The sequence below is a fragment of the Protopterus annectens genome, chromosome 2.part1 (genome assembly GCF_019279795.1).
Source record: "Protopterus annectens isolate FY-2018-M chromosome 2.part1, PAN1.0, whole genome shotgun sequence".
Lineage (NCBI taxonomy): Eukaryota > Metazoa > Chordata > Ceratodontiformes > Protopteridae > Protopterus > Protopterus annectens.
In genome coordinates, this window is record NC_056729.1 from 1,666,192,236 (window position 1) to 1,666,204,557 (window position 12,322).

The following is a 12,322-nucleotide window of genomic DNA, read 5'->3' on the forward strand; positions in this document are numbered from 1 at the left end:
TGTAGCTTTGTTTGCATGCATGTTCACTTGGGGTTCCCTGGAACACTGCTTCCACCTGCAATGCAGAGTTACAGTGCTTCTGTGGACTCCTAGTGACATATGCATAGCGTACTATACGTGTGTCAAGTGTACACATGACAGAATGTCACTGTCTGTCCTGTTCGCATGTACGTTGCCTGTAACACATTGCACATGTCTTACCTGGCAGTTACCCACGTGTGCAGCCATATATGCCAGTGCTATGAAATCAGTAGCAATACACCCACACATACACACCTTCAGTATGTTGTTCCCCATTAGCCCTATGTGTTGGTAATCACCATGGCAATCACACTACTATGGTAGCATGTGCAAAGGTAACCTGTGAATCACCTCTATGGTGCAGTTGTGGTTCATGTGAGTCATGTGGCAATGTCACAGCTGCCACATGTATGCAGTCAACCCTCACCCCTGGCCAGGAACGTACAACACATGTGTGGGATGCCACCACATAGCCAATCTGGGGACTGAGCACTCTGAACCCAGTAATGCCATACCCTGTCAGGTGGCATGACATACTACAGTGACTACAATACCAGTCAGACATAGACCCGCACTGACAGCAATCTGAACACACTGGGGCATACTTGGAGACTCAGAATAGCATCCTGCCTGAGCATCACACACCTCCGCAGCTGGCACACAGGCATACGTTATGTTGGAACAGAGCACATGCCACACATGGCACACACATCCCGTGTGCCACACACTCACAGCCTGTAGGGCTACACAACACACCTGCTACAGATGTGTCAGGTACCTCTCTTGGCCGCTGCAGTGGGGTCCCGCTCAACAGGCTGTACATGGTGAAGGTCACAGTGATATGCCTGTGGGGCACTATGGTCCACCACAAAACACATGCATACAGGTCAGTCAGAGGCATGGACACATATGACTCAGTCATTGACCATGCCACTATGGATGACCTGAGACATACCTCCCTGGACTACATGATAGGGAACATAGAAGGGATCTCTCAGCATGTGGCACGGGCCAGTATGAGCCTGATCTTGGTTGCCATCATACCCTCACCAGGTATGCTACCACTATATGTAGGAAGGGTGTTCTATGTCTACATTCTGCTCAATCTCCAATGTCATTCATAGGGTATCCACTGGCTGTCAATGTGTGCTTACATGCTAGGGAAGCCACACTGATTTGTAAGGGGCAGCTTGCACGTGACACCCATGGGCCATTGTATATTGGTGAAGCCCCTTGATACACACATAGTGCCTTATGCTGCAGGACACGGATTACATAGCCACCTCCACGGGTATCACACAGGATAGGACACTAACAGTGATGCTACACAACACCAGCAGTGTACACCACAAGATGCATGCACTGGAGACTGTCCTCAGTGTGGTGAACTGCAATGTCTGTGCAGTACCAGAGTCCTGATTCATGGCTCACAGGTGCAACCCATCACTGCCAGGCTATACCTCATACCATGCCTGTCGTCCCCTACACATGTAACACACATGGACAGGAGGGTGGTATCCCAAGGCACCACAGATACACACACCTCCAGGTTGTTGGCACAGCACAAAACATCAGGGCCTATTCATGTGCAGCTAACAGTGTGTCGGACTGCCTTCTGGTTCATAGCCTGGCACACACAACCCTCCCATACACAGGAAACCCACCTATCCTCCATAACAACACTGGCAATATGACAGTCTCAAAAAATGTCTTTATATGGCTGGACTGCATCCAGCCAAACATTGTGCGTGAGCATTACTGTAGCTACAACACACTAGTTGAAGGGTTCCCAGCATGTGGTCACTGAATTGCAGTGGAATAACATGTTACCACTCCCACAACAGGTGGGAACATGCAGCACCTGTACATCGACTACATGTAGACTATATGGCCCAGACCAGATGTGTATCCCCTGCTGTAGGTATTTTACCATATACACCCACACTGTATAGACACATACCACGTGCCCTCTGCACAGTAAGACACAGTCATATTGTTATGCATTGCAAATACCATTTATCCACTCGAGGCATATGTCAGACATGGTAACTACTGCAGGTCACAGGTATTTATGTGTATGTGTCACACACATACATCATGTGTGCATTGCCATTGCTGGTTTAGGCAATGGCATGCATTGTTATGCACAAAGACCCACACAAGGTCATAATGTGTGACACAACCACACGTGGCAGTTGTGGGTTTCCAAAACATACCTATCTGTACTCTGACAATGGTAATAGACCCAGTAGCGGAGCGCACTATTGGCATTACTGGCCAAGTAGCCCTGTTTGGCTGTGCTGATAGTGTGGTGACATCCCCTGTGTTTACTGGGGGAATATGCAGCATCTGGTGTATTGCAGTATTTGCCAAAAGGATCTGTTCTCTCACACTTGCACACACCCTACTACCCCCACACACACACTTGCCATTTGCAGGATTCATACCCCTACTTAACTATGTCACGACACGTGAGAGAGACACATTAGTGAAGCGCACTATTCGGATTACTAGGAGGTGCCTCTTCTCCGGCTGTACTTATAGGGTGCTGACATCATCAGTGTTTGGAAAGGGTAATGTGCATCATGTAGTGTGATCTCCTGATTGCAAAAAAGCACATGTCTTTCATACAGATTTGCACATACACAAACTCCCCACATCCAAACACACACACTTGCAGGTTTCAAACTCCTACCTAACTATGTTATGACACGTAAGAGAGATGCATTAGCAGAGTGCGCTATTCAAATTACTGGGAGGTTTCCCTTCTCCTGCTGTACTTATAGGGTGCTGACATCATCCGTGCTTAGATAGGAGAATGTGCATCCTGTAGAGTGCTTTCACAGTTGCCAAAAGGGACATCTCTCTCACACAGACTTGCACACACACTAATCCCCCTCCACACACACTGGGCAGTTGCAGGATTCAAACCCCTACCTAACTATGTTATGACACTCGGAACAGACGCATTAGCAGAGTGCACTATTCAAATTACTGGGAGGTTTCCCTTCTCCTGCTGTACTTATAGGGTGCTGACATCATCCGTGCTTAGATAGGGGAATGTGCATCCTGTAGAGTGCTTTCACAGTTGCCAAAAGGGACATCTCCCTCACACAGACTTGCACACACACTAATCCCCCTCCACATACACTGGGCAGTTGCAGGATTCAAACCCCTACCTAACTATGTTATGACACTCGTGACAGCCGCAGTAGCAGAGTGTGCTATTCAAATTACTAGAAGGTTTCCCTTCTCCTGCTGTACTTATAGGGTGCTGACATCATCCGTGCTTAGATAGGGGAATGTGCATCCTGTAGAGTGCTTTCACGATTGCCAAAAGGGACATCTCCCTCACACAGACTTGCACACACATCAACCCCGCTCACACACACACACACACACACACACACACACACACACACACACACACACACACACACACACACACACTGAGCATTTGCATGGTTCAAACTCCTACCTACCTATATTATGACACTTGAGGGAGACGCATTAGCAGAGCGCGCTAACCGAATTACTGGGCATCTGGTCTGCACCTGCAGTATTTATAGGGTGCTAACATCTTTATTTCTACAGAGGTGTGTACATCTAGTACTACCTGTCAGGTGGGGGATAGCATATATATGCATTTGCAGCCACCTACGTCAGGGTCAGATATGCACATCACACTGGCAGGTTATGTTCTATACCATGCTTCGTGACCACAGGACCTGTAACACACAATACAACCAGTCCAGAACACCACTCCCACATCCAGGACACACACTTTGCTTCCCTGGGAACAGTGCCGGGATATGCAGGTGTTCACATACACCATTCCAGTTGTTAACATCAGGTACAGGCATATTGTGTGTGAGAACTACTCAGGCCTCTACCACTTTACCCTACAGACACTACAATTTGTGGGTCCATGTGCTATGGCAGAACCACTCACCACAGCCACATGGGGGAATACATATTGCACCTGTCCATCTGCAACATGGGTACTCACTGTTCCACACCAGAGGTAGACCACCATTGTTGATATCTGACCATACCCACCTTTCCCTGGACATCCATATCCCATCCCCACCCCCACACAAGGTTGTCACTGCAAACAAACTGTATTTAGCACAAGCAGACTCTACACTTGTGAAGACTGGGGTGGACGACTTCAAAGGACCCATGCTGGGGGACTATACTGGCCACTCTGCATAATCATTGACAATTGCATTCTATGAGCATGTATAAGGTTTGCATTGATCATGCTATCCCACATATACCCATGACTGCTCCACAACAAGACACCTGTCAGGTGTACACCAGCCATATATGAGCCGTCCAACAGACAGAGTGAGCTAATACATTGCAGAGCTGTAGCCCACAGAGGGAGGACATCTGTGAACAGTACCAGCATGACACTTCATTCCCACATAATCATCACAACACAGTGTTGACAGTGGAATTGTCCAGACAATGCAGATAGGGCTCCCCCCAGTCTGTTATTGACAGCCACTTACTGTTAGAGGTCCTCAGCAACCCTCTTCCAGCACACACCAACAACATGGCTGTGGCTTAGCACATTCAAACCCTGGGATCTCCACTGTGCCCCTGCTTGACAGAGGCACAGCTCACTAGCCTCACATGTTGCCTTATGTGACCTACTTTACAGTGGCACAGTAGCCTACTGTACTGGGGATGCAGATGCCAAGCACACTCTGGCTAAGCTGTCATTCCCTAGGGCAACAAGCCTAGTATTGACCTCTACACCCAGATGTTCAATTGTCAGATGCACAATATTTGTTGTGCTGTTATACTGTTTGCAGGTCTTTATTGCCATAGCATTCCCTGTTCCTATGAACAACTTGTGTATCTGTGGAAGATGTTTGAATATGAGGCGATCCACTATATCACTTATGTCTCTGTAGTCATTTACTGTGTGCACTGGGCAGATTGCTGTGTTGTGGTTGGTTCCTGGAATGACACGTACAAATACCAGATATGTGTGGCCAACTGCTAAACGGAGATATGGCCTAAGTGTGTGAGCATGCCCAGTTCAGCCTTTCCATGGCATGTTGTCTGACATATGCCTCATTTATCAAAGTGTGCGAGCATGCCCAGTGTGAGCTTTCCATATGTTGAACTCTGAAGTCCACCACATATTTGGGTGTGTGTGAACTTCAACAATATCTCACATTTATGGCTGTGTGTTGGGTGTCATGCTGTGTACTAACTGGCCAACTGCTTCGTGTCTGCCACTACAGGGATTATATTGTGCCTGCAGGGATTGCATGGGATACTTTGCATACAGTTGTCAACATCCTTTCATAATGACCTAACACTGTAGTACCGTATAGTGTACTGGTTCAGTACTTTCACTGTGGTGGACAGTATCCTGGGCTTTAGTCCTATCACTGCTTGACATCTTCATAGTGAGCACAACAGACTGTGTAGGGGCCTGTTGTGCACATATGACCATGTTGCATTATGTTCAGATATGGACTACCTACACCAGGCTTGTCCAACATTGGTAGTGTATTCCACAACATAGGTGGACATTGGCAAACACTAGCGATGTTCCCTAGGCCATTTCTGATGCTAGTCACAGAGTGTGTTTGTCCTTCGACACACATTGTAACTGGAGTTTGCCATGACATATGTCATGGTTAGTATACTGTGCCTCCATCTACCTCTGACATAACAGTGATACCCAGGGTTAACCTACCATCTCCCATCCATTCATCAGGATTCCTCTTGAGGGGTGTCGATAGGTGACTCTCTGGCTAACCTGTACTGGGAGTTTACTCAAGAGTGGGGGTGCCTTCTGTGTTATGGATCATTCTGTACAGCTTGTCCTATGTATGTCAGTGCTGGGGTTCAGGTCTCTCATGTGCATAGCTCACTGCCATTCAGATTGTACAAGGTGCAGCATGTTCATTGATTCCAGCTTGGACATGGCTTCATACATCAGGCACAGCTTGCCTCTGGCTGGGCAGTATGGCAGTGTGTGGAGCTGCAGTTTGTTTACTCAGGCAACACATGGCATCTGTTCATGCTCTTTGCTACTCCTGGTGGGGTACTGTTGTGGACTTTACAGTTGATGGAGGTGTCTGCTGGGGTATATCCCACAGGGGCTATTGTGGTCAATTGTGACGCTGATGAAGGATGACTGCAGAGCCACAGTGACCTCCCCTTATCTACATCTGACAACCTTCATGATTGGGTGGGTATATGGTATGTTTCTGCGAACACTACAGCCACATGTTTGTCCAGCACAGGATATCTATCACCTTGTGTCCCCAGGTCTCTCATTACATGTTAGGTACGTAATGGGTTAACACCTGTGTGGTAATGTGTGGGCACTTATTGTATATCCACGGTGGTTGTCTATACACAGTTCTGCAATTAGCTTGCTGACATGGCTATGGCTCCAGTTGTCTGTTTCTAGGTGACCCTTTTGTGGGTTGCTTGTGTCAGCTGGGGGTCGGATATGGTGGGCTGTTTGTACTCCTCTGCATACATGTTCAGTCACAGTCCTTCCATGTTGGCCTGTACCTATGGGACATATATACGGAACGGGGGGGGTCCCAGGACCAAGCCTTGTGGGATGCCACTCATATCTGCTTTGTAGTCTGACATGGATGCAGCATGTCTGACCATGTCAGTTCTGTCCTTGGTCTGGTTTGCAACCCCTCTACTGACATAGGGGTATATATTTAAGCTGGTGAACATATCCATACTGAACTTGTACGGTATTGTCTGGAAGCATATGCACGGTCCAGCTACGCTGTGTGGACCACATTGCCTTCATCAATGACCTTAATGACTGTTTCAAATGGGTCAAACATGTTTAGGGGCAGGATCTGCAGTTACGACAGCCACACTGTGTAGGGTCCAGTATCAGTAGGTCCACGATAGCTTTATGTCTGCGGTACATACTGATCCTTTCCATAGCTGTGCAGACCAAGCTTGTCAGGATCCTGGGGTGGTAGTTTGCAGTATCCATTCAGGCAACACCTTTGTTGTGAAGGACCACTGTTGTTGTACACTGCTCTTTGGGTACATATCCTGTGGTAAGGCTGACATTGGGCAGTAGTGTGATTTGGCATTCCATTATTCTTGGAGTCCTTGTTGGCCTCAGCCCAGGACACCATCACATACCTTTGCTGCTGTGTGTTTTGCTTTGCAGATGATGGCTGTTACCTCAGCATCTGCAATGCCAGGGGACCAGCAGTCTGCTGGGATAGATATTTTGCATTCTGGGGGGGGGGGTTTGCACTGCACCTGTCAGGTTGTATGTTGGCAATATGTGTGTGTGTTTGGTATGTTGTTTGTAATATCTGTGTGATTCGGAGCATATCTGTGGATTCCCAACATGGTTCCTACCATCAGTTAAGTAAGCCTTGTGATTATCCTTAATGTCCAGTACAATTTGTATCTTCATAGGCTCATGGGTTCATACTAGGCTATCCACCCTAGGGCATTAGTAAGCCAAGCCAGAGTGTGTGTGTCTTTCGCCGCCCCTTGCTATGTGACTATTATGGCTATTTATGATTTTCTTTACTGTGCCTCTGTCTGGACGTGACACAGTAAAGACCCCCAGTGTACATGTACAATCATCCAGCCACTTGGCAATATTCCTGTTGAGGGGTGTCAGTGAGGGGCTCTGCCTAACATGGATTGAGATCCTGTTTCTGGGTGTGGGGAGCCTCTGGGTTATGTATCTGTCCCTCCAGCACATCCTATTTCATTATGTGTTGAGGCTGACATCTGTCACTCTCACAGCTCCAATGGCTTTGATTTCCTGTGGTGGAGCATGTCCATTACTCCTGTGTTGTACATGGCCTTGTACAACAGACATACAATGCCTCTGTGTAGGCAGTTTGTGACTGCATTCAGCTGGGGTGTCTACAGCCAGGCAGCATATGACATATATTTGACACCCTTTATCCTCTTGGTGGGGTACCTTTGAGGTCTTCCGAACCACTGCAGGTGTCAGGTACAGTACATCCCATATGAGTCATTGTACTAGATTATGGGTCTGATAAGGGAACAGTACAGGGGCACAGTGACCTCTGTTGATGTAGATGTGAATCCTTTCATGATATGGTGTCCAATATCGACAATCTTCCTAGCCACATTGGCATTGTGAGTGTCACATGACACATTACTGTCGACCTGTGTCCCTAGGTCCCTGATTACTCCTTGCATACATAATGGTTTACCACCTATGTGGTAATTTGTGAGTACCTTGTCTGGTATTTGTTGGGACATTCATACTGTCCAGTGTCTTCAGGATGTCTGGGTAGGGTTCTTGTGTGTGAGAGTGTGGTCTGTTGCATGCTACAGACTGTACAGCAGTTTTGACTACACTTAGGTGCACATGGGTGGTCTCCACTGCTTCGTGCATTGTCAGTTACCTGGCCGTATGGGTGTCTGTGCTGCATATGGATACTCCCCCTCCTTTGATGTTTTGGTCCAGGTGTTGGGGCCCTAACGCATGATATGTGGTATAACCTGGTAGTGCTGGTGTGCTATCAGTAGGCTTGCAGCAGGCTTCTGTCACTGCACAGACATCGATGTTCTCCATACTGGGAAGTGCCTCAGGGCATGCATATTGCAGTTTACACATCTGGCATTGGTCAGCATTACCCTTATGTTTCTTACCACTTATGTTTTCTAGGGTGGTGGGTTAGTCTTTTTGGCCTTGCCTACGTACGGCTCTATGGAGGTGGCAAAGGCCTTATCCAGTATCCAGACACCCAGGGGTAACAGGTGCAAGCCATCCCTGGAACAGCAGCATGGCTTGTCATGCATAACATCTCAAGCAGACAGACATTAGACCCTCTTGGACTGACAGCTGTAACTGTGCCACCTGTTAAAGCTGATCATTCTGTGTTTGTACTGTGGCATCATTCTTGGTGAGGGTTGGATGCTGCAAAAGGCCAGTGTCATACCGGCCTGGGGTACATACTCAGAGAGCTCATCCATGTCTCTTTTCATGTAGTCCAGGGAGGTACATCTCAGGTCATTCACACCAGCATGGACAATGGGTGCATCATATTTCTGCTTGCTTTGGGGTGACCTGTGTACTTGTGTTATGTGGCATATTGTGGCAGCCTACAGGCAGCTTACTGTACCCTTTCCCTTGTTCAGTCTGGTGAGTGAGACAGCAGTGTGGCTGCCTATACAGACACCTATTACAACTGTATCAGGCATGTTGTTTCTCCTTCTGGCCTGTGATTGTTTGGCACACCAGCTTTGTGTACTATGTGTTGCATGTGCTATGTTTGGAGGTTGTGGTTGCTTGGGATCTGCTTTGGAGGCTTCTGTTGGTGTGGTGTGTTTGTAATTAGGGCCTCTGGGAATGTTGTTCTGTGTTTATGTGTTTGGTTTACAGTTGTGATAGGTCTATGTGGGACTGGGTTTGTGGTGTATGTGGTTACCTTCTCCTCCTGACTAGTTGTGACAGTACTGAGTTGGGGGAGCTCAGCCTCCGGTTTGGATACATGGTTGCATCTCTCACATATATTTGTATTTATTGGGGGGAGTTGTGGGTTGTCTGTGTACTTGGGCGAGGTGTCACATTGCCTCTGGATTCACAGATTCTACTTGTTGTGGCTGGCCTTAGTGGATTGTATGTGTGGACATATTTTATTGCCATACTACTGATCAGTGATTACTTCCCTTTTTATGTTTGCTCTATCATGTAGTAGCTTCTTCATTCTCTTGCATGGTTTGGTAATGGCTGGAGTCCAGCATGCCAGATGCCTGCATGTATGGCATTGTATCTTGTTGTTATTTGTGATTGCATACTCCAAGCATTCCTGGCTGTGTTCATGGAATGCCTGTATAACATGTTTTGCGGTGTGTCCCATATTCTGCACTTGCACAGGGTCTTTCGTGGATTCCACATCGGTTTGGAAGGGTGCAACCTATGCTTTACACATGTTTTTCACTGTGGTTTTCTGGCCAGGGACTGTGGTCAGGATGTGTATATCCAGTGTGATTACTCTATGGTCTGGTCTTACCAGTGAGGGATACACTTTTCATCTTGCCATCTAGTACACATGTTGCTGATTATCACATCCAGTATGCTTACCCCTCTTGTGGGAGTGGTACATTGTTCCTGGGCATTTGGGTTTATGGATTCTGGGAACTTTTCTCCTACTGTGTTGGTGCTAGTATAATGCTCCCAGTGTATGTCTGGGTATTTTCAGTCAAGCAATATAATGTGGTTTGGGGGGCTTGATATATTCATGTATTCCAACATAGGCCAGGTACAGTTCCTGGTATTAGGACAGTAGTCTGCAGCAGGCTATATACTGGGAGGCGGTTTTAGCCATTGGTATTTGACCATGGCTAATCCATGCTGCTTCTTATTGTGGTACCAACATGGGGGTGTGGTTATCCTTGACATTTATTGCTAGTCACCCTCCTTTTGTAGCTTGTTCCATGTTTTGTGGCTGTACAGTACAGTATGAGGTGTAACCTAGTAGTGTTAGGGTGCTGATGTGAGCCTTGTCCCAGTTTTCTATTACAGGACTAATATCAACATTCTCCATACTGTGTGAGTTTACACTGCACACATCTTGCTGTTTAGACTTCTGGCATTGGGTAGCATTACATCTAGGTTCCTATCCCTTGTGGTACCTATGAAGGTGGGTTTGTGTTTTGAGACTTACCTGTTCAGGGCATGCTGTGGGTACTGACAGCCTTTGCCAGTATCCATGGGGCCTGGACTGATAGGTGCACACCACCCCTAGCAGGTGGTGCATCACGTCATGCTCCGCATGTCTTCCCAGGCTGAAACACATTGGCTCCCCTTTGACTAACTGCATTACTTAAGCCAGTTATTGCAATTGATCATCCCATCGTCATTTTGTGGCTTCATGCTTGGTGAGGGTGGATGTTAGTCAGGGTCCTCAGGTGTGCATATAGTACATGGTGTTATATTACTTAACACATGGCATTCATGCCTCAGGTGGTGCTGCAGGGCTGCCTCTGTCGGATGCGCATATTACATTCCCTGTACATGTTTGTGAGCAGGTCATGTCATTTTAGGCATCCCTGTTATTATTTGAGTGAGTCAGAGGGGGTATCATTCCCAGGGTTCCTACTGAGCCAGCGTATGTGCTATGCATTGCCTCTTTGCCAAGGCCAGGGCATAATGGGCACGCCTCCTTCTGCCTACTGGGGCAGGCTCAGGTTGTTACTCCTCCGAGTCACCCTCTGCCTGTGATGGCCTTGGCAATGGTGGGGGGCTGTTTGGCCCAGCCCTATGCTGGTCCTGCTGCAGCTGTTTTCGCAAGATCATATTATGTAGCATAGCACATACCATGACAATTTGGGTACATGTAGTTTGTGTGTACTGCAAGGCTCCACCAGATGTGTCCAGACACCGGAACCATGACTTGAGCAGCCCAAACACACGCTCTATTACATTACGTGTTTGTGCATGTGCCTCATTATGGTGTTCCTGTTCAGGTGTGTGTGCGTTTCTGATGGGTGTCATCAGCCACGGCTCCAGTGCATAACCTGCATCCCCCACTAGGTGTCCATGTGGGATGTCCCCATTGGCAAATGTCTGGTACAGCTGTGTCAAATGCCAGATGTGGGAATCATGGTAGCTCCCAGGGCAGCCAGCACACACATTCATTATTATGCCCTGGACATCACACATGACCTGGCAGTTGATGGAGGGGAAGCCCTTGTGGTTAATGTAGGCCCTACCCCGCTCACCGGCTGGTGCTTTGATGCATATGTGCGTGCAGTCTATTGCACCCACTACCTCAGGGTATTCCGCTATTTGCTGGAAGCGACGCATATTGCTGGCCAATACCTCACGGGCATTGGGGAAATATACATGATCACCGACATGTGCTGACATGGCATCCAGGAACTGGTGCAGTATCCTGGAGGCTGATGCCTGTGATATCCCCATCATATCACCAGTTGGTCTTTGGAAGGTACCTGTTGCTAGTATTCTTAGGCCAACACATACCTTGGTTTCCACTGGGATGGGTTCCCCTCTGTTGGTTCTGTGTGTGAGGCATGGCCTGCACAGCTCAACTATTTGCTGCAGGAGCTCTCTGTGCACTCTATAGCGCTCTACTATCTCCAGCTCATGTAACCCATGGTAGGTGACCCTGGGCCTGTACACTCTTCTCCGTCTCCTCACTGTGGGTTGTCTGGCACCATCTGCATTGACACCACCCTCAGCAAGTCGCATATGTCTCATTATGACAGCTATGGCAGCCCCTAACATTTCTGCTCTGAGTTCAGCTTTTTCAGTTTTCACTTC